The sequence below is a fragment of the Peromyscus eremicus genome, chromosome 22 (genome assembly GCF_949786415.1).
Source record: "Peromyscus eremicus chromosome 22, PerEre_H2_v1, whole genome shotgun sequence".
Taxonomy (NCBI): domain Eukaryota; kingdom Metazoa; phylum Chordata; class Mammalia; order Rodentia; family Cricetidae; genus Peromyscus; species Peromyscus eremicus.
Genome location: NC_081437.1, coordinates 14800674 through 14824478, shown reverse-complemented (window position 1 = coordinate 14824478; position 23805 = coordinate 14800674). Strand labels below are relative to the sequence as shown.

The following is a 23805-nucleotide window of genomic DNA, read 5'->3' as shown; positions in this document are numbered from 1 at the left end:
AGACCTTAAAAGGTCAGGAGAGGGAGAAAACAGCCCAAAGAGGAGCCAAGCATATCTATTTCCATCAGGGAAAAAAAAGAGCTCACATCTGGGATGCTTAATCTTTGCAATTGCCGGTACTTATAGCAGCGTCTGACGGTCACTCGACAAACGTTTATCATGCCTCTGTGCAGCTGCTGTTCTGGACTCCGGGGAGACAGGGAGAGAAAGCCAAAGCCCCTGACCTCATTGCAGCTTCTATCCTAGGGAAGAGCTAGGCAGTGGACACATAGACGAGAGCATAACAGTGAACTAGTGATGTGCGGTGGGACACCTCTCCTTCCTTTCTTGTCTTTTCTCTCGTCTGTCTCTCTTCTTGCCTCGAATTGGTGCAATCATGCTGCCTCTTTGACCCTGCCCTGCTGAACCTTGCCCCGCTTTCTTTGAGTCTCTCACACCTACAACCAAAGCCCTTCTGCTGAGCTAGCCAGAGTGTCTCTCGCTTTCACCTAGGGATCGAATCCAGACAGCGACAAGTGCAATTTCCCAAGCACAGCCAGAGGAGTTGGACACACACTCAGCCTCCCTACAGATGTAACTTTTCAGACAGCAAGAGAGTACAGCCACATGAACAGAACTGTCCTGGCAGTTGTAAACATTCTAAAGAGACACCTTTGCCCCTTCTTTTGGCTATACTACTACTAAAACTATGGCCCCAAGAAATAGAAATTTCCTCAGGAGTCTCATACTGGAATAAGAAAAGGGCAGGGCCCCAGTATCAGTTGGAGGAGGATCTTGTCTCCTGGAAAGAAATACCATAGAATTCTGACAACTTCCTAGAGCACCTTTCAGGACAGACTGCCGCAGAGAAAAAGCTGGGTCACTGAAGAACAGGGCCACACCCTGATGAGGACTGCTTATCTATTCAAACTTCCTGCTCTCTATTTAAGCCAAGCCTCATGTTGGGACTCTGGAGATGAGCTAGGGGAGGAGGTGATCACTGAACACCCCTTTCCCCTGTTTCTAGTGTGGCTGTATTGAATAAACCCACTTTCTCCATTTCCCACTATTACTTGTCTGTGATTGGCCAGTTGCAGACTGGCTGCCCCGCCTAGCTTCTTAGGGATGCCAGGATCCATGTGCTGGCCTTGCGGCTCTTGAAACGAAGACTTCAGGAAAGACGATTTCAGACAGAGGACACAGTGCACAGTGAGGGGGAACAGGCTGAGTATCTGCGGATGTCATCAGGGAGACCCACCAATGCCGTCAGGAAATCTATTTCTTCTGTTCATTTGCAGACAGCTGTTCAGGGATCCCAGAGACACTGGGTGAGCTCTGAAAGGCCACTCTCCTTTGCAAAAATTTACAGCATCCTGCTCGGGGGAGTCAACAGCAGGAGCAGACAGAGGCCTCTTCTGTCTTTCTGCCTAGGGGAGATCTTTTCATGGAGAAACAGGAGGATCTGTCATAGATGACCACAAATGACAGCTTAGTGACAGACACTAAGCACAATGAGTGACCTCTGCTAGCTAAATACCTTCTCCTTTGCTCAACCTTCTACAGTCTATTGCTGTCAGCCTCCTCTCCAGGGCCCAGGGCCCCTTTCCTTCATTTAACTACAAACCCTCCTCTACATCTCAAGCTATGTATGGGTGGGTCCTTCGTTAAGACACATACTAACTTGGTAATGACTTCTGGCCAATACATCTACTGTCTGATCATTTCATGGGCTATAATCATTAAAACTTCAGAGGGACAACAGTAGATTTGAAACTTCCTCCCAGAAAAAAGGCTAGTGTAGGAAATCAGGACAAGCAGAAACAAGAGCCAGGCCCGCCAGACCATTGTGTGAAGTGTGAATTCCATTCTCTGTGTGGGATGCCCCTAGCTGGCTTAAGAGGGAGTGACATGATTCCGTAGTTAAGAAGATCACTCTGACCTAGGATAGGAAAAACAAATCAACAAAATGATCCCTAATGATATTCTGCTATGTTCACAGATTGGTGCCTAGCCCCATCGCCATCAAAGAGGCTTCCTCCAGTAGCTGATAAGAGCAGATTCAGAGACTGTAGCCAAACATTAGGTGCAGAGAGAGCCCACATTGGAGAACTCCATCGGGTCCCTTTCCTCGGGAGCTTGAGGAAGCCGGTGGAAGAGGGGAAGAAAGAATTGTCGGGCGGTGGTGGCGCACACCTTTAATGCCAGCATTCGGAGGACAGAGCCAGGCAGATCTCTGTGAGTTTGAGGCCAGCCTGGGGCTACAGAGCAAGATCCGGGACAGGCACCAAGACTACATGGAGAAACCCTGTCTCGAAAAAAAAAACAAACAAAAAAGAATTGTCAGGAGCCAGAGGGGTCGAGGACACCAGGAGAGCAGAGCCCACAGAATCAACTAAGTGGGGCTTAATGGGCTCACAGAGACTGAAGCAGCAATCACAACACATGCATGGGTCTGCACCAGGTCTTCTGCAAATATGTTATGGTCGTTATGGTCATTAGCTTGGTGGTTTTCTAGGACTCTGCTGCTACCTTGGGTTGCTTCAACCAGCATTAATATGAGGGGAGGTGCCTAGTCTTATTGCAACTTGATAGTCCATGTTTGGTTGATATCCCGGGGAGGCCTGGCCTTTTTCGAAGGGAAATGGAAGAGGAGTGGATCTGGGGGAAAGAAGAGATAGGGGGTACTGGGAAGAGGGGAGGGAGGGAAAACTGTAGTTGGGATATATTGTATGAGAAGAGAATAAAAAAGAAAGAAGGAAAGAAGGAAGGAAAGAAGGAAGGAAGGAAGGAAGGAAGGAAGGAAGGAAGGAAGGACGAACGAATGAACTCTGGCTGCCATCGTGAGAATCGATACAGCAGGACAAGAGTGGGTATTACAAAGGTGCATGAGCAAAATGGGGTGGCCGGACCTCCATCTAGGCCTAGGATGTTTGAGACGTGGTGACGATATGCCGTAGGCTGGAGAACGCCATTTTGAAGGGGGAGTTGACAGGCCTTGCTGTGAACTCAGCGTGGGATATGAGGAAAAGAGGAGTTAGGAATGGTTGTAAAGCTTGGGATGAATCTCTGACTGCGATGGGAAAGGTCGAGAGAATGGCAGGTTGGTGGGTAGAGAAGGCAAGACCATCAGGGTTTGGCTTTGGATTATTGAGAATGGACTCTGATCAGATATCTAAGAGAAGGCGTGGACTCAGTAGCTTCATAGACTCTGAATGAATCAGAAGTGAGGCCATGGCTGGGACCGAGCGTGAGTTCTCTCAGTGTGTAGAGAATTGGTGCGGGGAAGTCTGTGTTCACCAGCCAGTGAGTGTGGTTATGGAAAAGGACACTTAGGACAGCAGCTGGGGGGGGGGGGGCGGGCAGGAAATGAAGAGATTGTGAAGAAGACCCAGCAAGGGGCCACAAAATAAAATCACAGGCTGTTGGGTACTGGGACCCCAAAAAAAGAAAGTGTGATATCACAACAACCCCAGAACTTCAAGGATATTCTTGTGTGTAGTAAACAATGGGACAGTAGGACTGTGCATACCAGTGTCCAATCTAGGAGAGAAAGACTTAGTTGGCTCCACACCGGGCAGAGAGCAAGGTGGCCGGCCACACACTCTGCTTGCCTTCTTTCTCTCTGAAAGAGCTCTTTGTAACTTCTCTGAGGAGGAAACACCTCCATGGCGGAGAAACATCGGCTTCCTGTTAAATGTACTGTTACTTGGAGCTCAGCTGTTTGCCAGCCGTCACATGGGAGCGGTGAGGGGGAAGGGAGGAACGGGTACCCCAGGTGCTGCCTTGGCAGGAAAAGCCACAGAGCGCAAAGACTGGTGACCTCCAGGCCCCCAACCCCGTTTCTCTCTGCCAAAATCCATCCCCTCTCCTCCTCCTCCTCCTCCTCCTCCTCCTCCTCCTCCTCCTCCTCCTCCTCCTCTTCTCCTCCCTGGCCCTGTATGAAAAGCTTGAGAGATGGCAAAAAGGCTAGTCGGTGGCTTGGCTCAACGTTTTGCTCCCAGAAAGACTAAAAGGAAGTATTCTTCCATTCATTTTGGCACTTACCGTGAGCAAGAGAGGACACAGCTGTAAAAACCAACAACAAAATCAAACAACAAAACCCAGATTTAGTCTCCTTTATTCCCTAGATTTACAGTCCAGCGAGAGAAATTAAACAAGCCACCCAATCACCTCGAATCACAAATGTGTTGAGGTCCTAAAGAAACATCTCTTGGGATAGAGAGGGCTATGCTCTGGCGACCTTGCAGAAAACCAGGCAGAGTCATTTCTAAGGGAGTACTGGTAAAATCTGTGAAGCAAAGGCAGTGATCAGGGCAAGCAAGAGCCTGCCCGCCGCACCTTAGAAAGTCAACAAGACACCATTCGATGACAAGGACACCTTAGGTCCCCCAAATCCTGACCCAGGAAACAGGTGAGAGCTGAGAAGCTGACGCTGTCCCTGGGGTGCTGGTGTGGAGGGTGGAGGCTGCAAGACTTCAATGGGAAATAGAGAAGAACTAAAAAAAAAAAAAAAGACAGCAGAGTCATTATCTCTGCCCTTCCTGAAAGCCCCCAGAGAGCTTCGAGACAGGCTTCTTGGGGTTATGAGTATCTTTGCGGCTTGCCAATGCTTTGTGGCGTCTGTTATGGTCTGAGTCTGAAATATCCTCTGGAGAAGACTCCATCCCCAGCTGGTGGGTGCTGTTCTGGGAAGTTCCGGAACTTTGGGCCTAGCGGACAGAAGGCGTTTACTAGAGGCAGGTCTTGAAGGTCACGTGTGCCTCTGGTTCTGGTCGCACGCACTGCTCTTCCTGCCCAGCTGTGCTGGGAACGGATCCACTGTGCCTTCCCTGCCGTGGTGGACCGAAACCGTGAGCTAAAATAAACCTTTCCTTGATGAAGTTGCTCTCTTCAGATATTTTGTCAGTAAAACTAGAAAAGTAACAGAAACCGCATCTGTTCCCCAAGGACACATGTGCTCTGCCGCCTCTGTGCCCAGATACACACAGTCCTAACAAGAAACCGTGGCCACGGCAGGACAAGAAAGTATGAGCTATTTCAAATTAACCTGAGGGGTTTGCATTCAAGTGCTCTTTTAGTTGACTTTTGGGATAACTGAACAGTAAATGGAACACACTCCGCATCCTTTTTCCTACATGTGTCTAATACTATGAAGGTTATTGAAGTGTAGTGGAGTCAGCCAAACATTAGGCGGAGTTTGGAAATCCTGCGGAGGAAGAGGACAAAGGAGTGTAGGAGCCAGAGGGGTCAAGGACAACACCGGAAGGCTCACACAATCAACTAACCTAAGCTCATAGGGGCTCGCAGAGACCGAACCGACAACCAGGGGGCCTGCATGGGACTGATCTAGGCACTCTGCACATATGTTACAGTTGTGTAGCTTGGTGCTCCTGTGGGACTCCTAACAGTGGGGACAGGGGCTGTCCCCAACTCTTTCACTGGCTTTTGGAACCCAACTTCTCATCCTAGGTCGCCTTGCCCAGCCTTAATACATGGGGAGATGCTTAGTCTTACTGCAACTGGATATGCCATGTTTTATTGATACTTATACGAGACCTGCCCTTTCCTGGGAGACGGAAGGAAGGGACTGGGGTGGGGGTTGGGGGAAGGCTGCCATTCAGATGTAAAATGAATAGATGAATTTAAAAATAAAAAGTATTGTGGAGCAAACGAAGAAAGTGAACACTGGAGTCATCTGGACCTGTTTTCCTTGTGCCATGATTTTACCTGTAGAGAGTGAGTTGGTTTGAGAGTGGATGAATGTGAAGCTTTTTTAAGTATATTGATACAACTAAGTGATCCTTGTGATTGTCATGGGAATTGGTCAAGAAATAAATAGTTCCGTCTACAGATGAGAGACTCCGGCCATGAAACACCCAGTGACTTATCCCAAATTCAGGTAACTAATTTGTGTTTTCATTTTACCCACTGTGTCCTTCTACTGTCTGCAGGACTCCAGAGTCCATAGACGAGCGTGTTTATTTTATTGTATGCTTCGTTCTTGTCAACTAAACCCGTGGTTGTGTGAAGGTGGTAGTGTAGAAATAAACTGCTTGCATGGACAATTAAATTTTAGTTTTAATCTCCATAATCAACGTTTGCACACAAGTGGCTGCGACCCTTTGGTACACACCCCCAGCCATAAAATTATTTTTGTTGCTACTTCATAACTGTAATTTTGCTACTCTTATGAATCATAATGTAGACATCTTGGGAGACAGAGAGTTGCCAGAGGGGTCATGACCCACAGGTTGAGAACCACTGGTTGTACTATGATTTCTCCTAGGATAATCATACTACGATTTCTTCTAGCATCTCAAATAAACTGCACCTAGATGACATAAATGTCCAGAGCTCGATTATGTGCTTAATTTCAACCTTTCATTGGGATGAAAATATTCAATTTTATACCAATTTTTTTGTGTTTTGTTTTGAAGCTTTTTTATGGCTGAAAAAGAAGTTGGTGTATATATAGTGAAGTTTTCGTATCGTTTGCCAATCAGCAGCGCCATCTACTGTCAAGTACTAAAATCATGAAGTAACAACCTGTCAGTACCAGTCCAGGTTTAGGAAGGGAAAAGCAATCTCATAGTCTAGGACTTACTGAGAAATATAGATGCTTGGGGATGTTTTTTTATTTCGTATTAGACCCTTAAGCAACCTCTATAGTCACATGCGATTCATAATTATGCAATGTTTCAGAGCTCAACCTTTGGAAGTTAATTAAAATAACAATAAGCTCAGCTCAACAGCTTAACAGCTGCACGACTTCTCCTAGGGCCAAGTCTTCCCGTTTGTGAGACACGAACAATTATACTTATGACCTGGTTTTGCTGACTAAACAATGCGTAAAGTTTACTTCCAAAGCAAGCAAAACAGAAACAACTGTTATATGATATTTTCTTGGGTATACAGTAGACACTAGACTACGCTGGGAGCCTTCCTCTGTGGAGAGCCTCTAAGACCCAGGATGGCACAGCTAAGCTAAAGCTAGGGCTAGATCCAGTTATTCACCTGATTCCAGAGTTATTCTCGTGTGTTACATCCCAAAACACAGTTCTGAATCCCCTTCCCATAAACCCCTATGCGTGTTCACTTCAGGTCCACCAGGGAAGACTTGCTTTTACATTTTGGCATGGACTCTGACTTTCGCGATCTGACGAGTGTACTACAGTGCAGATCTGGCCCAAGTTTGCCTAATTGTGTTATTCAGAGAATTTGGGAAGACTCTGAAATAGTCCATCAAGATGGGAAAAGAAATGGTGTCAGGAGTAGGAAGCAGCGGGTCATGTTGCATCTTTAGTTGGGAAGCACAGACAGCTGAACGTCGGTGCTCAGATCCCTTTCTCCGTTTTATTTGGTCTGAGCCAAGCCCACAGGATGGGGGTCCCATCTAGGGCAGGTCTTCCTGCTTCCGTTAACTTAGTCTAGAAACACCTTCATAGATACACCCAGACTTGTATTTGCATGGGATTCCAAATCCCATCCAGTTGACAATCACAACTTAGGACCACTGGGTGGACAGGTACGATTCTTTTCTTCATCAAAAAGGGTCATTGATAGCATTCTGGCCTACTCCTTGGGGACACACCCAGCATCCTGATGTCATCTTATGTACAGTCCCCTTTAAGAGAAAACACCTCCTCTCCCCCCTTCCTTCCTCTCTTTCTTTCCATGAGACTACGCACACCTCTACCTTTCTCTCTTTTCCTCTCTTTCTCTTTCTTTCTCTGTCTCTTTCTCTCTCTCTCTCTCTCTCTCTCTCTCTCTCTCTCTCTCTCTCTCTCCCTCTCCCTCTCTCTCCCTCCCTCTCCCCCTCTCTCTCTTCTCTCTCCTCTCCCTTTAATAATAAAACTTTCCACATGGATGCCGTGTCTGCATGGTGTAACTTTCTACTACTCCATGCCACCGCCTACCGCATCTGCATGGCATGGCCATCTCCTCACCTTGGCTCAAACTGCCAAGGCCACCACGCACATGCACACACACACACACACACACACACACACACACACACACACACACTGTTTTACCATAGCCATGGCTGACACTTCCACAACAATAACGAACAGGCTAACAAGAAAGTACCAAATATCTATTTAACAAAATGAAAATGAAACCCAAGGACTCAGAGGAAAATGTGAGGTGTCCCCCCCCCCTTCAGGTTTTGGAATCAATTGTGTATAACTTTGATTGGACAAAAGAATCTAATCAGATGCTAATAGACTGAGGGGGCGCGGACCAGGAAGAAAGGTCTAGCCTGATCTTTCCTGGCCTCTCATCGAACACCTCTTCCTCCCGGGTGCTCAGCAGGACTCTTCTGTAATCAGAGTCTGCAAGGGAGAGAGGAGAAGACAGGAAGTTACCTTTCTAAGTTTCATGACTTGCTTCAGAGGGCAGGAGCGGAGCCAGCAGGAGAGGAGAGAGCCATGGAGACTCCACCTCTGGTCCGAGGCTTACCACTGTCCTTCAGTAGTTCATCATCCAAGACTTACAGTGTCCTTCAGTAGTTCATCATTCTCAGTGTGCCAAAACACCGGAATCTGGGGTGTTGCTTTCTAAGCCCTAACACTCCTATGTGTCGGGTAGACAATGTTCAAAGTATGAACGGTTCAGCGAAGAAAAAGAATGAAACCCCACCCTTGTGACACCCGCATGGATGTTGGGGTAGGTCAGGGTATCCAAGGGCTAGTGAGGGATCTAATTAAGTTAATAAAAACTGCTGTAGAGAAAAGCTAATCAGAGGTAGGGGACCAAGGTAGGGGACCAGAAAGAAGGGAACAGGAACAGCGTCTCAGCTGAGTGGTGGTAGTGCACACCTTTAATGCCTGTACTCAGGAGGCAGAGGCACACAGAGTTCAAGGCCAGCCTGGTCTACAGAGTGAGTTCCAGAACAGCAAATCCCAAGAGACATTCCTTCCATCCTGTATTGTAATATCTGAGATTTTTTTTTGTTTCCTTGAGGGTGACTCCCATGACCCTATAATTTAAGGTATATGTAAATATTGGCCATGCCTTAAACAAGGACAGCATAGACAAAGTCTGGTCCTTGCAGTGTGCCTCAGAGCATGTAAAGAAAAGTAGTCAAGATGAAGTTGTCTGTGGCAAAGCCATTTCTATTTCTATGACAATTTGATTTATATTGTTTTAAAACATAACTGGATTTCCAGGCTGGACCATGAGACCCTACCTAATGTCTACAGTAGATGGACTGTGGGCATTTGTAAGAGAATACACTGACAAACCAGTATATAGCGCGATGTTCTAAATTCAACTTCTGCTCTGACGTTCTATTACTCTAGGATATATTAAAGAGCAAAGGGAAAATGCATTACCTGTATTAGGGTTTGAATGAGCCTTTCAGGGTTGACCTGGAGACCCCACACATACTTACAATAGTCTATAGAAAAATGAGTTCAGCGTTTGAAATACACTTGCATTCACAACATAGACCATTCAGGAACTGGAGACTTCCTGTGGTGAATAAGAGTGTCTCTGGTGGAAACGGGCAGGGAAGGATTAAAGAGCAAAGTCCAGAACTTCTGACGCTGGAGCATTAGTGGGGGAAACACTGACCATGACGGATAACCCAGACAGAGTCCTGGGGGGCGGGGGCATTGCAGCCTGAGCAGCAGCTGCTGTCAGAACCAAGAGCAGGCCAAGCTCAGTTTGCAGAGTGTGCTGTGAAGCCTTCTGTGGAAATCAGCTGCCAGAGCTTTGTAAAGAAAGACCCACCCCCTAAACCCCAGGACACTTTTCTCTTTATGCCTTAGAGCCTTAGTGTATATATATAGTCTCATCTTCCCGGGTGGCCTGAGATGTGTCTGTCTCTCGGATCAATGCTGTTTATAGCGAGAATGCTATGTGTCTAAAGTATGAAAAATTACATTTTGAACAGCAGCATTAGTGACTCCAAATACGATTTTGTAGCAAAGCACTGAGCTTGAAAACCCATCCACAGGATGTCTTCCTCAGAGCAGGAGCATGCGTGACCAGAGGTCCACAGCAACCTACGGCGCTCCTTGTCCTACACCTTCTGATGAGTTCAGGAGTTGAGAGTAACAGGTGAGATGCATTTTTGGGAAGCTGACCGTGTTGCGACTGCCATGTGGAACCGTCTCTCTGACCTTCCTCAGGTGTTGTCTACTCCCTTCCTGGGACACAGGACTCCAGCCGCAGAGCAGGTGGTCAGTGAGGAGCTGGTAGTGTATAAAGCTGGGGTGGAAGGAAAGACAGCACTTGGGTATTCTAATCATTATATTCATGGCCATGTTGGGTTTAAAATAAGCAACTGGTCATTTATTCAAATAGCTTACTTACAGGCCTAGAATAGTGACTTCAATCCTGGCTCAATATTTTTTAATTAGATTTTTTTTTTCTTAAGCTCAGTGTAGTGGCATATGCCTATAATATCTACACTGGGGAGAGCCTGAGACAGGAGGATCATGAATTCAAAGCCAGCCTGGGCCACATAGCTGGACTCTGTCTCAAAATAATAAAATAAAACAAAATAAACACAAGTTAAAAAAAACACTTTTATTAACTACATTTAAAAAGTTAAATTTGTATTGCTTATTTTTTTACCTTAATTGATAAGCAGTGAAATAAGCTTAGCTTGTTTTCTTCTGTTATTTGTTTGTTTGTTTTACAAAAACCAATCTTAGCCGGGTGGTGGTGGCGCATGCCTTTAATCCCAGCACTTGGAAGGCAGAGGCAGGAGGATCTCTGTGAGTTTGAGACCAGCCTGGTCTACAGACTGAGATCCAGGACAGGCACCAAACTACACAGAGAAACTCTGTCTGGGGGGAAAAAAAAGAAATCAATCTTATATTTCTAGTTCAAAAAATACAGAGCTCTGGAAAATATAGAAAGTGTGCATAACCCAGAATCCAATGTACTATCTAGTTGCTATACATTGAAATATATGTTCCATGTCTTTTTTTTTCCTTTTGGTCAAAAAGACACAGTTCACTGAGTATGAGTAGATGTTAATCAGATGATGAAGACGGAAATGATTACAGAGAAGCAACAAGTTTCTCTATATATTTTACAAGTTGTTGAGGGAGGCATGTCTGTTATTGAAGCAAAAGTCCTTTCAAATCAAGCATGCTTGAACTGTGAAATGCACCCAAAGGGTTTCTATAAGAAACCAGTTTAGTCCCAGCTCTTAATGTAGGTGAAAGTTTCTGTCCTGCAGCCACTCTCAAATAATCACCCAGAGGCTTAATGTTAATTACAAATGCTCGGCTGATAGCTCAGGCTTGTTACTCGCTAACTCTTACAATTATATTAACCCATATTTCTTATATATGCTTTGCTACATGGCTTGGTACCTTTTCTCAGTCCAGCATGCCCATCTTGTTCTCGCTACCTCTGCCGGCGACTCTCTGACTCCCTCTTCTTCACCCCAGTATCATCAGTTAGATTGTCCCGCCTAACTTTATTCTGCCTTGCTATAGGCCAATCAGCTTCTTTACTAACCAATAAGAGTGATACATATTCACAGTGTACAGAAGGATTATTCCACAGCACTTACAGATGCTATTTGCTCATCTGCTTGATGCCTTTAGTACTTTTAATGATCATAATAATATTTTCATGAAAGGAAGGTAAGTGCATGGTCTTCAGCAGAATTAACATTAAAGGATAAACATAAAGTTTTGGAGCCTGCTGTCATACGGTCTCTTCAGTTTGAGATGACAACAGTTACTTGTTAGGTATTTGATAATCTTAATACAGCACAACAGAGAAAAGATGTCACACACCTTCTGCATTTTGCATTACAGAATGCTTTCAGTTTCTCCACCCAAGAGATTCATACATAGGAAATTCAGGAGGTACAGAATCAGTGTCTGTCTGTAAATGATAATTTATATAGTCCATCATAATAAGAGAAGAAATTGCTAGACTCCTCTATTTTAAATTGAATTTTATAAATATTTACCACTTGAAGTATTAGTAAGTATACTTGATTCATGTATGAGCAGATGAATATTAAGATATTAAGGAACCTGGGCTCCCTGTACTTTCTGTTGGCTAAAGTACAAAAGCAACAAAGTTTGGAGTCCTCTGACTTAGAAAATAAAAATAGCAGAATATTTTAGCCTGGTGTGCTTAAAGATTTGAATTTTTTTAAAGACTTACTTTGATTCTTTTTATTTGCGTGTGTGTGTGTGTGTGTGTGTGTGTGTGTGTGTGTGTGTGTAAATGCATGATATGTGTGTGCATGCCTTCAGAGGCCAGAAGAGGGCATCAGATCATCCAGAACTGAGTTAGAGGTGGCTGTGATCCATCCCACATGACTCCTGTGCTTTAGAAAGCCAAGCAAGTGCTCTTAGCTGCTAAGCCATCTCTACATCCCCAATTTTTAAAAATTTAATTCTCACCCAATAAAGTCCTGATTATGTCCTTTCATATATGGATGGATGGATGGACAGATGTAAGATGAGTCTTAAATGGTCTTATTAATAAAAAACAACCCGGAGCCAGGTATTGGGGTGAATTCTGAAAGATCAGAGAAGCAGAACAAGCCACAGCCAACCTCACCTCAACAACTCCTCATCCAATCCTGTTTCCACGAATCCTCAGACTGAAAGCTTCTAAGTTCTCACCCGAAATGATCTCAGCTGAACTGTTGCTAAAAGTCTAAAAGCTTAAAAGCCTCTAGTTCCTGGTCCCCATGCCTTATATATCTTTCTGCTTCCTGCCATCACTTCCTGGGATTAAAGGCGTGTGTGCTTCCCAAGCAAAAAATTGAGATCTCAAGTGCTGGGATTAAAGGTGTGTGCCACCACACCTGGCCTTGTACCTAGTGTGGCCTTGAACTCACAGAGATCTGGATGGATCTCTGCCTCTGGAATGCTAGGACTGTCCGGCTACTATGTCTAATCTAGTGGCTGTTCTGTTCTCTGATCCCAGATAAATTTTATTAGGGTACACAATATATTGGAGGACACAATATTTCACCACAGACAATGTTAATAATTCAAATCTTGAATGTTTTCAGACCATCAAACATGATTTCTTATAATAAATTAATAAAGTAGTTCCTGGTTGTGATTTCATTTACCATACAGTTAATATTGGAGGAAAATGTGTAAAATGGTCCAGTCTGTTTGGCTCAATGGCAACTGAAGAGTTGCCCTGAGTTTTACTTTAGACACTAACCAAACAGTCTCGTGAGGGTCTATGAATAGGAAGTCTTGCATTTGGTCACCCTGGAATGAAGTAACTAGTCACAAGCTGGCTATCCAGGGCCTTTCAAGCAGTGGTTCTCAACCTGTGTTCCTAGAGTCCTGTCCTGACAAGATGTTCTGCATCCCACTTCATGGTTCTGCCTTAACTGAAAAGCTTACATTTGCAGCGTTACCATAAAATCCGACTTTAAGAAAAGTTAGAAACTGCCTTCCCTTATTCCCATTTGCATGGCCCCCCAATGCTATGCCCTCTGCTTTCATTAATTATTTGTACATTTATTAAATGTACAAAGGTACATTTTTTTTCCTCATAGGAACATGTTTTATCCAGCTCTTTGTGCCTATCTCCACAGAAGTCTGGGGTGTTCCCTGACCCACCATGCCTCCCCTTTGTTCTTCTGAATTCCTGGATTCCCTCGGGTAATAGCTTTATTCATTTCTGCCCCCCTTAAAGCCAGGAGCTCCTTGGTTCTCTGGACCTGCTACAGATTCCAGCACTGCTTGCTCACAGCAGCTGACTAACAAAGTTTTGTTGATGTGAATTACAAGAGAACATGTTGGGAAAGCAAATAAAAGGCTCCAGTAGGCCTATATGACTTCAGAGATGCACTCCAATACAAACACACCAAAATACTTCCCTCTACTTAGCAAATAGCTGCTGGCCCAAGTTTCCTAAAATTCTGATCTCCTTCTCCCTACTTTTTCTTTCTACTTGGGTTACTGTAGCAGGCTCTCTCTTGGAACACCAACCAGCTCCCAAATCAAGACATTCAGACTTAATATTAGTTATGAATGCTCAGCCTTAGCTTATGCTTGTCCTATGTGGCTATATATATGGCTCATATAACTTATTTTAACCTGTTTCTCTTCATTTACGTTTTGCCTCTGACTTTTTACCTTTCTTTGATTCTGTATGTCCTACTTTCCTGCTTCTTCTGTATCTGGCTGGCTGATGGCTACCTGGCTGACTGGCCCCAGGGGTCTCCCTCTTTTTCTCCCTCATTCTCTCTCTTCTCTCAAGCTTAGATTCCTCCTCCTACTTATTCTTTCTGCCCATCAGCCCTTCCTATCCCTCTACTGCCTACCTATTGGCTGTTTAGCATTTTCTTAGACCAATCAGGTGCCTTAGGCAGGCAAAGCAACACATCTTTACATCATTAAACAAATGTAGCATAAACAAATGTAACACATCTTTACATAGTTAAACAAATACAGCATAAACAAATGTGTAACATCTTTACATAGTTAAACAAATGCAACATAAACCAATGTAACACATCTTTGCCTAGTTAAAGTAATATTCCACAACAGATTACCCCATAATCTAGCAACTAACAAGAGAGTAGGGGACTTTAGATCCAACCCAGCCCTATCCCCCAACTAGGACACTGGCATGCCTATCCTTGCTGAGCTTCTAACTAAATCTGGCAGTCTTCTGTCTTAGGATAGACAACAGGAATATACAGGGAATCTTGGGGGACTGGAGTTGGGTTACAGAGACAAATATTTGCTGAGATCTGAATTACCCAGCATGGCCATTCAGATTATGTGTCTAGGCATCACCAGAGCACTGCCCAGGCAAGGCTGGGGAAGAAGGGAAAAGACACAACCCACAAGGATGAGCTTGGAGCTCACGTTTGGAAAGCCAAACAGATCACTCCTAAATAACTCATGGATGGTGAGACCTTCTTTCAAGAGGACTAAGTTCATGCTTCTTGTTCTAACTTATCCAGCTGACCCGGGGTATGTCCGTTATGGTATCATAAACCAAGAACACTGTTGGAGATAAGCAAAATGAAATATTGAGCTGGAAGGATTTGAAACCGGATGCCACAGAAGTTATCTCAAGATCTGTTCTTCCTTCCACACCCCATTTAGCACTTATATTCTTGGCTTTATGCTGACTTGACATCTTAATATTATTAGATGTTCCGCAGTCTCCATGGAGCTTTCCTGTCTTAGGGTTGCTATTGCTAGGAAGAGACACAATGACCACAGCAACTCTTATAAGGGAAACATTTAATTGAGGAGGCTTGCTTACAGCTTCAGAGGTTTAGTCCATTATCATCATGACAGGGGGCATGGTGGTGTGCAGGCAGACTTGGTGCTGGGGGAGTAGCTGAGAGTCCTGCATCTTGCAGGCAATGGGAAGTTGACAGAGACACTGGGTGGTATCCTGAGCATAGGAAATCTCAAAGCCCACCCCCACAATGACACACTTCCTCCAATAAGGCCATACCCACTCCAACAAAGCCACACCTCCTAATATCCCTATGGGATTATGGGGGCCAATTACATTCCAATTATCACATTTACCATGCCCAATCAGATTTGATTCTCACAGTGGCCCCATATCAAGCAATAATTAGTGTATTCACTTTACAAAGAAACTAGGAAAACTAGGCAAATTCAGTAACATGCCCGCAGTCCTTCTGAGGACAGACCCTCACACTTTAAGTCCACGTGACCAACCATATCATGTGTCCTAAGATGGTGTTCTGTTTTGTTTGATTTAATTGGAAGCGGTCTTGCAAAGATTAATGATTCCTATACATTCATTCTAAAGCAAGAAGATGGCGAGGATGGCTGCCTGCTAGACGGAAGGTGGAGATTGAAAGGAAATACAAGGAAGACGCCAGGAGCTTGCTGATTGGTCCATAAAACACACGTATACTTGCAACTGTTCAAAAAAAAATGATGAGAACCCATTTTATTTTTTATTGTAGGAACCTATTGGTTTCTCGGAGTGAAAAACAGACAAACATAGCTCTTTGCAACTTTGCCTTTTCTGATAACAGATGAAAACAGATTCCAAACCCCAGCAGTAGAAAATTTTCTTTTTGAATATGTACGTATAACAAGAAAGAACAGTGAGAACGGAACTTTCAGTTAATAGAGAAGAGGCAATTCCTAAGACTGGAACAAAAGAGAGCAAGCAGCTTACTCTGCCTGCAGCACACAGAGAGGCATAGGACGCAGGAATGCTCGTTGATCTCCTTAAAGGATGATGTGTTGATGGGAAACCGTTTGGCATGGACTGACTGGGGTTTTGAGTGTGGACTCTGTTCTCTAGTCTTGTTTATAAACTCTTTCTAGTTTGTCAACACTGACAGGTAGATTCCTTCTAGTAAAGGTCTCATTCTTGTTGGGGAAAATACTCAAAGGGTCACCGGTGTCTCTGTGTGGGCAGGGGGGCCTGACACCAAGTGTATAGCGCGCAAGGACCAGGGGTCAGGGTTGGGGTTACATGCTGGTGGAGCAGTGAAGTAGCAGGTTAGGAAGTAAGGACATAGGAGGTGGCAGAATGTTGGGTGTGATACCACGAGGTCTCTCAAGACTCTGTAATGTCATGAACTTCAAGAGATGATTTTTAAAGTCATAGAAGCGCCCACAAGGTGTTTGACTTTATCCAGGTCACAGAGGGACAGACAGCATCAGTAAATGCAAGGAGGAGTGTGACACCATTATCCCTGGCAGGCAAGCAAGCCTCACTCACATCTAGGTCCCACAAGTAATCACGCTAAGGCAGTTCCCGGGAGGAGGTTGTATCAGGCATCTTCTCCTTCCTTCTCAAGCCAAGACACCATAATTCTTTTTCTGCTCCAAATGACAGTTTTTGAAATTTTGGTCTTTGAAGGCTCTCCAGGTGGTCTGTGGTCTGTTGCCCAAATACAACGGGTAAGTTTTGTTTAAAGGGTATTTTCTACTTGAAATTCAGATTTTTCTCTCCACAAAAGAATACAGAAATAGAGGGTTGAAAGTTATGACCACAAAGATGGCCACATGCTAGGCAAACACTTCAAATGGTGGTTGGTTGGGGGGGGGGTGTGTGAGCAGAAGCTTAGAGGTGGGTGGTCCAGGGGATTCCTTTAATGTGGTTGACAGTCTGAATTCTTTATTTGGAATGAAGTTGAGCCAAATACGGGACACCCAAAGGGCAATCTGAGATCAGACTACTTGGGGAATCTCTAAATCAGATATTTGTAACTAATATTCCCACTAAGAAAACGTCTCAACGCTAAACACGCAACTTCATTACTCACCATAATTGAGGAATATCCTGGCCATATCATTCCATATCCAATTTTATTTCTAGGCTTTGAAGTTCTATGCTGAGTCATATTTTAAGGAACGATTTGGGCAAAGACTTTCAAGGAAATCTCTTCTCAGAAAAGGTCTTTTAAAAAAATCTTCAGTGGTCTTTATCAAAGTATGTGTTTTCTAACTTCAATATATTAAAAAAATTCAATTTATTGTCTAAAAAAGACAAGAATATAGAGCATTCCGATTTCAAGTACGTAGGGCTAACAGTTTTATTTTTATCCTTTATTCTTTGGCAATGACATACATGTGTAGTATAGTTTCACTTCATCTTCCCAAGTCATCAAAAAAGAGAGCAAGTTTAACAAGCAGGGTCATGAAGGAAGAAAAAACGCCTTCGACTAAACTATGTCAGAAGGATTTTCCAGACCCTCAGAACTGAGGTAGATGAGACCGAGCAGCAGCAACAGAAGAGCCTGAGAGAGAAAAGAAAGGCCAGAGACATCTGACAAGTCACAGAATCCATAAGGTACGAACAGAGCTCATGCCTGAGAGGAGAGGATCGTGCGCTTTGTGAGGACCCAGGCGAGCGCATTGAAAAACAGCGAGAAAGACTCCAATCTGCTGGGGGTAAGATCACTGCCCTGTGCGGCTGTCCGATTAGACGTGCAGATTATAGTAGAGCGAAAAACAAGGCCCCCAAACGTGCCCACATTCTCCTTTCTAGAACCCGTGACTATGTTGCCTTACCTGGTAAAAGGGATTCAGCAAATGCAATTAAGAATTCTGAGATGAGGACATTATCCTGAATTATCCGTGTGAGCCTTGTGCAATCATAAGAGACCCTGGAGCAGGGGGGTCGGGAAAATCAGACTCAGACACGAGAGGCGCCAGCAGAAGCGGAGGGCCAGTGATGCACTTTTAAGACGGTGGAGGAGCCGGAGCCAAGAATTCAGAAGGCACCTGGAAACTGATCAAGCAAGGAAGGAAGTAGGTGCTGCCGCGGTGCTTGGAGACGTTGGATGCTTCTGCCAACACCTGGATTTCAGCCCAGCACCATCCTGCTTCAATCTTCTGACCCGATGAACTGTAAAAGTAATAAAGTTGCATTTTAAGCCATTAAGTTTGTGTGATTTGTTACAGCAGTCACAGGAAACTAATACAGCAGAAACCACATTCTCCGCATCCCCTTTCCTGTATGTTTCTGGCTAGAAGGGGCCAAAAGAGGAACAGGAACAGGATTTAGGGGGGTGGAGCCAGGGCTGCTGTTCTCCCTAAGATGAGGTCCCTCCAGGGCTGGCCTCACTCTCTGCGCTGCATCTAGCTTTTCTCCCACTTAGTCCTGGTGACCCACAGCAGCCATGTGGACCAGAAAGGCTAAGCTTCGCGCGGGTTACACACACACACACACACACACACACACACACACACACACACACAGGCTGCCCTCCCTAGCCGCACTTCAGCTCTCCACACAGGGCTTCTGAGATGTGAATAGTTACATGGTATGGATCGTATCAAGTTCGCAATGAGTAAGTTTTCTGTTATTCCGTAACCTCAACAACACTTGGTATTGGCTGATTCTTCCATGCAGCCCGTCTGTAAGCTCTTAGCTGGCATCTCCCTGGTGAGTAATGAGGTTGGCATCTGTTAATAATTTTAGTGACTATCTAGCTTTCCTTGTTTGTGGGGTGAATGTGGTCTCTTGTTTTTTCCTACTGCATGTCTATCTTTTTTCTTGTATGTTCTGTATGTTGGTCCCTTATCAATTAAACATGTTACAAATATTCCAGCGTGGGGATTGCCTTCCCAGAATCTTTAAAAAGGAAGTCCTAAGGTCTAGGGATGTCATCAGATGTAGTCGGTGGTAGAGAGCTTGCCTACCATGGACGAGGCCCTGGGTTCAGTCTCCAAGTATAGAGTGGTGGGGGGGGGGGGGCCAAAAGTTTATCATTTTCATAATCATGTCAAATTTATCATTGTCTTTTTAAAAGATCGGTGGATAGCAAACACGTCTTTTTTTTTTTTCTTTTCAGCAAAACCAATTCTTAGGTACAAGATTGTTTATGGCAGCATTGTTCCCACGAGGAAGCAGGACAGGGGTGGAGGCAAAAGTTGGAAACTTCCCAAATGTCTATCAACAGAAGAGATAAAGCATATAGGCTCATTAGAAGAAGGCAATGGACCAGAAACACATGTCTCTGTGTGGTTGAGTCTCACAAAGATACTGTAAACTAAAAAAAAAATTCCTTCATCAAAATCATTGCTCTGAGTTGAGTAATGTATTTTAAAACATAACAGTGGAGGTGTTTACCTTAGAAGGAAAAGAGAGGGCAGTTCTCACAAAACATGGGATTGAAGTTACCCGTGGAGGAGACAGGAAATGGGGTGGAGCTCTCGGTGCTGCTGACATCCTGTCATTTGAACTAAGAGGCATTTGCTCAGCTTTTTTTTTTATTATTATTATTCTTTGAAACCACCAAATGCTTCCAATAACCATTAATACCTGATCTATTTCCCCAATAAAACACGTTAAGAGGTATTAGTCACCTCAGTATAAGAAGAGTTTGCATTCTCTGGGGAAAATTGTTCCCATATCATATGTGTTAAAGGCCCAGACTCCAGACGCCACGCGGCCTGGAGAATCAGAACGTTCAGGGCAGGACTAAAGAATCTACGTCATTTTGCTCAGGCCACTTTCTACCTGGCTCTAAGACACCCCTCTAGAGAACTCAGCCCTCTGCAGGGATCAGCCTGGTAAAATTCATGGCCTGCACTGCCCTCTTGTGGCTAGTCCTGCTACCCACACGGAGGAGGGGAAAGATGGAACACTCACCGAATGGTGGTCTGGCTGGCTTGGGGCTATCTCTGAGGACTTGCTTAGCTTCCTAGAGGCCAAGATGTGTCGCCCAGAACCCACTAAATTGTCATTTTTGCCAAGGTTCCAAGTTCTTTAACCTGGCACGTTTGCTGTCTTCTGATGAGGATAATGTCACAGATCCGCAGACTCCCATCTGCTCCAAGCCGCCTCCTACTGTGTGGCTCTCCCTGCTCAGACAGATCCCACAGCTTAGAGTCTGCCTCGCCTTCTGCTGTCTCTTCACTAACTGCTCTTATTTTCTACCTGAGCAAATATCTACAGCCTTGACGGGCCACCTGGGCCCAGACGCTCTTATCTGATCCTACCCCATCCTTCTGCACTCCCGAAGGAGGATTCGAGAAATAAAGCCCTAAGATAGAGACCGCTCTGAGATGGGACCACGCGGGGCGCGCTTACTCCCTGATATTCACCCTTCCTCCCATGCCCATCCTATTTTATAATCTCATTTTTGCTCTTTCTTCTGCCTCCCCCCCCCCCATCAATTTCCAATCCTGATGAGGAGCCCAGGACAGAGAGGCAGATTCACAGAGAAAACTCAGAATTGGTGTCACTTCAAGGAAAAACTCAAACAGAGCTCATGGGCAGAGTCCTCATGTGTAAGGTCTCCACTCTTTCACTGGCCTCTGTCCAAAGCCCAGCAGTCACTGGAACTCTGAACTTAAACTCTGCTGTTGTGCATGGATATTGAGTGAACTAACCCCTATTGTTCCTCCCCAAGAGGCCACAGCCCTCTTTGTAGTATAATGACTACATTTCAGTTTTGGAATGAGAACTGAATTGGAATCTATGTGTTGCTGATGATGTTTTAGGATCATGACTGAACTGTCTATAAATCTCAGTCTCCTCATCTGTGAAATGGGAACACTATTTTATTCAAAGAGTGTGTTGAGGTTGAGATGAAAAACAAGCTTATTATATTTGATATACATAAGAGCAATTGAGCAAATATTGTTATCACTTGTTATGAAGTCTAGATCCTGTAGGCCTCAAATCACGATGTCTCATGGATAGAGTCCTTTGCAGAAGTAGATTATACTTGTTCCCAAAGCTCCTTTCTAGCCGGGTGGCAGTGGTGCACGCCTTTAATCCCAGCACCCAGGAGGCAGAGCCAGGTGGATCTCTGTGAGTTCGAGGCCAGCCTGGTCTACAGAGCAAGATCCAGGACAGGCACCAAAACTACACAGAGAAACCTTGTCTTGAAAAACAAAACAAAAAACCAAAGCTCCTTTCTGAGTACTCAGCTCACTGAGAACTCTCTAGAAAGTACTCGAGTTTGACACTCTTCTCCAATTTGACAGCACTGAATACACTCTCCTTCAATCTTGGCATGAGTCTGGCTTTGAGGCTAGAAACTGGCCTGGAGTCCAGGAAGCTCAGTGCTCCTCCTGAGTTCTCATTGATCTTCAGCTGTCCATGAACCAGTTAGAGACACCCACCTTTCTCTGCTGGACTGTTTCCTTTCCTCAACCCCACTCCACTCCCTCTCTCCTGCCATCCACATCCATTCCTGGTTGCTCAGTCCCTTATTATCTATCTGTGCTGGGTCTTGAACTCTATTCCAGCCCTGCTTCTCTAATCAGAAGTCACGGGGTCCTCTGCTTCAGACACAGTGATTTAATCCCTCAAAGAAACTCTGCACAGTGAAGGACTGTAGAGTATGCTACCCTCAAACGTATCACTGTGACATCAGGATTGTTTTGAGCTGAAGGCAGTTAAGAATGGATTAGAAAACAAAATTTAAAAAAAGCCTTCACTGTCTCCTACCTTTCTACAAGAAAGAGACACCCCAAGACCCTCAGACCCTCACCTCCAGGCTCCCTAGTAGAGGACTCTAGAGAGCAAATCTTACTACCTCACCCTTAGGTGCTATTACTTCCATATATATATATATATATATATATATATATATATATATATATATATATCCCCCAAACCTGCTGCCCTGAAAGCCCGAAGACTTCATCATTCATCTTGTCCCATCACCAAAAACCTGCCTTTCTATTGTTAAAATGCCGCATGAACTCAAGTTCTAGACAACCCTTTGAGTCACACATCTCTGAGTACCCCATGTATGTGTGATACACATGCCAACAAACTTCTTGTGTTTCTCTTATTATTCCACTTTTGGTTACCCTGTAGAGTCCCAGACAGATGGAGGAAGAGTTCCCTCTTCTTACAACAGCAGCCTGGGTTCAGAGAAACAAACAAACACATATGTGCTGTGATGCTCAGCCGTGACGTCCTCTACGCTATATACCAGGCCAGCCAGCTCACACAGGCCTCCCCTGCTATGCCCTCAGCTCTGCTTCACTGACTCAGCGATTCTCCGCCTCTCTCACTCTTAAATCTCTGTGGTGAGGGGCTCTTGTCTCTCTTTGGTCTGTCTGGAGTCAACAGTTACAGAGCTGCTGAGATGGCCCCTTCCTTGGTATGATGTCGCTGAATCAAATTCATACTCTGAACGACTTTTTGCTAGACTCATTGGTAATGTTTCCTTAAATCTTCTCCCTGCTCTCTAGGATGTGGAGCTGGAGATGGTTCTGAGTATTATTGTGTCTTATACTTAACCACAGATTAAAAACTCTTTATTCGTTCTTAGACAATGATAACCACACAGCCTGGGTTATAGACTCAGTTCCATTTTCCTTTACCCTGTGGCCTTGGCAAAAATTATGTCCCTGAGGTTTCCCATCTGCCAACTGGGAGAGCCATGCTGGTGACCTAAGAGACTCCTCAGGCTCTGATGGGTTAATACCCTGTTCGCCAGCATGAAGAGGGTCAGACTTAGTCTTTTGGTACCTCTGTCCCTTTGAGAAGCTCTCCAGTCATTCAGACATCGTCTTCCTTATCCATCAGTAAAACTTCAGGATCGGTCCTTTACTCAGCCAATACACAGATTCCATAAATGGCTTGCTTGAGGACACAAAATGAATCATTCTCAGAGGCCTAAACAGCAATTTAGGTCTCTGTACCAGGTTTCTTCAAAAGAGACAAGACAACAGAAACAATCCCTGCCAATATTTCCCCTCTCCATTAACGTTGTTTAGTGTTGAAACAATGAGAGAGGCCTTTAGCCTCGGATGGCTCCTGTGCCCTGTGTTCTTACGTGAGCAAAGAAAACCTCACTTCATGCAAACAATATAACAGACCTCAAGCTTAACCAATCAGGAACTGCCGACTAACTCCTGCTAGGGACTTCCTGTCTGATCATACCCAAATAAATCATCAGCCAAAGTGCAGACAGTCAAGTAGTGGCCTTACTTTGTCTCTCTGTTCAGGGACTCTCTGAATCGTTGCCCAGCTCACAACTCCTTTGATGTTCAAATACACTCTATATGACGTCTGTTTTGTCTGAAGCTTTTAACAGTAGGGTTTTCTCCGTCAAAAGCTTCCTGTTAACTGGGACATTACATTTCAAAGGGAAGTATACTTAAACACATGGACCATCATCACTCAACACTCACCTTTATCCTGCATGAAGGAACACTTAGAAATTGAGAAACTATCAGATTTCCCCACAACTTTTTAAAAAAAAAAAAAAACAAGAAGCTTTCTTGTCAAGACATGGCTAACAGATTCTGTGGGGACTGGGGAGGTAAATGTATATATCACAGTTTTAGTTAAGAACCAGAGCTTTCCACGCAAAGTTCAGTGGCTACCCCCAAATTAACCGAGGCTCAGCCCTGAGTATTAAATTCTCAAGGCTAG

General features: G+C 44.6%; 1 long non-coding RNA gene across 2 annotated transcripts in view; it reads right to left on the bottom strand.

Annotated features, from left to right (window-relative positions):
- Positions 1-10003: 10003 nt before the first annotated feature.
- LOC131897462 (uncharacterized) overlaps positions 10004-23805 on the bottom strand; it is a 38362-nt gene continuing 24560 nt past the window's right edge. For both annotated transcript variants that reach the window (XR_009375698.1, XR_009375699.1), the window contains exons 3-4: positions 17967-18303; positions 10004-10194 (exon numbers count right to left, since the gene is read on the bottom strand). This is a non-coding gene — a long non-coding RNA (uncharacterized LOC131897462). The remainder of the gene's footprint in view (positions 10195-17966; positions 18304-23805) is intronic.